At 36.8% G+C, this 3,322-nt stretch overlaps 1 protein-coding gene across 2 annotated transcripts in view; it reads left to right on the top strand.

The window, feature by feature from the left end:
- Positions 1-3,322, top strand: part of slc9a3.2 (solute carrier family 9 member A3, tandem duplicate 2) — a gene marked incomplete at its 5' end in the record, with an annotated part of 16,646 nt that overhangs the window by 1,752 nt on the left and 11,572 nt on the right.

Genomic DNA, 3,322 nt, shown 5'->3' on the forward strand with positions numbered 1-3,322 from the left:
ATATATAATTTTAATTTTAATTAATAATAAATGGCGGCCTAAAGAAAGCCTGACCTCTGTTAATGTATACAGTATATCTCACCAGGTGAAGCCGGAGTACTTGTCTTGTCCTAGAACAGGGTAAATAGCAATTCATGTATACACAACAGATCCAAATGAGTTGTGGCACTGTGGACAATGTCAATGTGTGTTTGTGGACAACTCCACTGACATAAATATGGGACTGTGGTTGTCTGTAGATTATCCAGAAAATGACCGATGTTGCTAACCACACAATGAAATAGGACACAACTAAATAACTTTCTTTTGTTTTTTACAGTAACTATAGCGTGTTAGAGATGTTTTGGCAGCTTCAGTGCCAATCTGTGCTGCCTTTGGCTGAAAACGTTACAGTCCTGTTTGTATTGACAGTAACTTGCACAAGACATTGTAAGTGATGACAAAATAATATGTTTAGTTTTAGCAGATGTTAGTAGAGCTACTGACATTTGTCTTTAGATTTTTGTGAAAAGAAATGTTTCAAAATTTTGCAAGTTTAGAGGTTAGACACTTAAAATTTGACTTGACATAGGTTAAATATGTTTTATAACAAATAAAAAAATAAAAAAAAACTGATAGCCCCACTGTTACTTGAAGAACACCATTCTTCAACTGCAACCAGCTCCAGCACAAACCCCAGTTGCATGTCTCTTTTCCTTCTCTCTTTCTTTATGAAAGGAAACTGCCTTGAAATGAGGTCAGAAATGACAAATCTGTAAACCATCTAACGGAAAACAATAATTGTAAAATATAAAATTTACTTGTGCTATATTGGGTTGATAAAGAGCACAACGGACGTCGCCAAAATGACGCACAACCCTGTGGAACTCACCAGATCGCTTGCTTTGGTGTGAATGCGCCTTAAGTCTGCTATTTCATATAGGTATCAAACTTTTGTGGGATACAAAGAAAATAAGACTAAATGTTTGATTGTTCTGGAGTGGGGAAACCATTAGCATGTACTTACATTTAAATGTTCAAAACTAGACATGCACACTTGTATTTCAAGAAGAACTAATAAAACTGTATCCACATATGTTACACTGTTACAGTGTTTGCTGGGTCACAAAGGACTCATTTTATTGAGCAAAAAAGTTTTTTTTCACAGCAGCCTAACTAGCACTAATCCTTAACTGCAGCTAATGTACCTCCCGGTCCGAAATCAACCTCTATGTGACCTCTTTTTCACCATGGAGTTGACCTCTCGTAAAAGTGTGCACAGAACTGTGTCCACTTTAGAATGATTGAAAGGTTTAAGTTAAAGGCCAGCCACTGTTCAGCAATATGTATTAGGTCATTAGTTAATAAGGATAAAAAGGGCTTTTCATGCTTGACTGTATAGGCCGTGCAGCTAAATGTTCTTATAAAGATGATTAACAGGATTTAGAGCACACTGGAAACTAGTGGTGGAATGTAACTAAGTTACTCAAGCACTATTCTTAAGTACAAATACAAGGTACTTGTACTTGAACTTCTAATCCACTACATCTTGCATATTGTATTTTTTACTCCACGCCATTTTCATTACAGTTTGTGTCTCTTCAAATAACAATATATCATTCCCATCCTGCAACATGTAAAGCATAGATCTCCAGATGTGTTGATTTTGAATGATGTGATCAACTGAAGGATGAAGTGCTTATTTAAATGTTGAGATAATTCACTTACTTCTTAAGCTAAATTAACTGTCTCTTGGATCAGCTGTCACGAAAACAGGGCTGTTTTTCTGACAGCATGAAAAGTTTACTTTTTAGACACTTTTCAGGACAGCGACGCAACAAACATAGAATATGATGCATCGTAGATTAAACTACCCAACAGTATATAAAGGAGTTAAAAGTAGCACAACCTTAAACATCTACAGCAGTTAAATGCAAATATAAATCCAAAAACATCAGATAAAATAGTAAAACACTGACCGGACACATTTTACAGCACAATGAATACTTTAAGCTGAATACTTACATAGTTTTACTTACCTAAGTAAGGTTTTGAATACATTACTCTGACTTGTAGTGAAATATTTTCACAGTATGGTATTATTACTTTTCCCACCACTGTCAGAAACCAAGCAAATGTTTGTCACATATAAAGCGACATAAAGAGACATACTGGCACACACCTGTACACATTGTGTTTCTATAGGAGCTTACGTGTATCAAATCATCAAAGCAGTTCATCTTACCAATGAGGCTATTGTCCCTTGTACTGTTCCCACTGGGAAACTTGGCTTTAAAACTTTCTGTCATCATTATGCAAGTTCAGTGAATACAAAAAGACCAAAACCAACAGTGTGTTATTAATACTTTCCTACTGTGTGTGATGCCTCACAAATATACAGTTTCATTTGGTAAAGAGGCTCAGTAATTTTTCTAAACAGCTGGGCACTGTGGTTTCAGTAATTTAAAGAGGAGTCCCCAGTGTATTTTTTGGAGGACTATTTTTTTCTGTGGATGAACACACATTTTGTGTTTTAGTGTTTACTGCATCAGGACAGAGTATGCAGGATTTAGTCAAAATAAACTACAGCGGTTTGGATCACTGTTTTTATTTTTAATTTTTATTTACATCACATCATTTAGCCAACGCTTACAGTTGCTATATATATATACACAGTATATAAATCAGAGGCTGCCCGCTTCTGTAACAACTAGGGACACATCGGTTGACGTATCGCAGTGGGAATCAAACCCCAAACCCCCACTCTCGAGGCATGCGTCATATCCACTGCACCATCACTACACCAGTTTACAGTTTATGGACAACAATGGAGCTCCTGGGCTTCTCCTTTAAAAATCATTTTCATAAAGTAATTGTCAGAAGTTTCAGGACAAAACAAAGGAATAAGCTTCTAAAGTGAATCATAGCTCCATTATATCATAGTAGAAGTTTATTTCTGGAGAGTGAAAGGCCAGCTTTCTCATCTTTCTCCTATGTTAAAGGACTGGGAGTGTTTAACCAAGATTGAGTAATGTCAACGTCAACCATTACTAAGCACAAAGCTGTCCTACAAAGCCAGTGAAAGTGTTACCAAACACACACAGGTATTCATTCAACATCAAATGACCTCTGCTCCATCTCTCACTTCCTCACTCCCAGACACACACAAACTTGAGTTAATGCGTTTAGCGACCGGAAAAAGCGCAAATGAAGTAGTAACTAGTGGACGTTTCAAACATGACTGAATAACTGAGACCTTTCTTGGACATCCGGTACTCCCCCTACCTACAGTATAAGCCTCCAACACACACACACACACACACACACACACACACACACACAC

Source organism: Etheostoma spectabile, chromosome 14 (genome assembly GCF_008692095.1).
Source record: "Etheostoma spectabile isolate EspeVRDwgs_2016 chromosome 14, UIUC_Espe_1.0, whole genome shotgun sequence".
Classification (NCBI taxonomy): domain Eukaryota; kingdom Metazoa; phylum Chordata; class Actinopteri; order Perciformes; family Percidae; genus Etheostoma; species Etheostoma spectabile.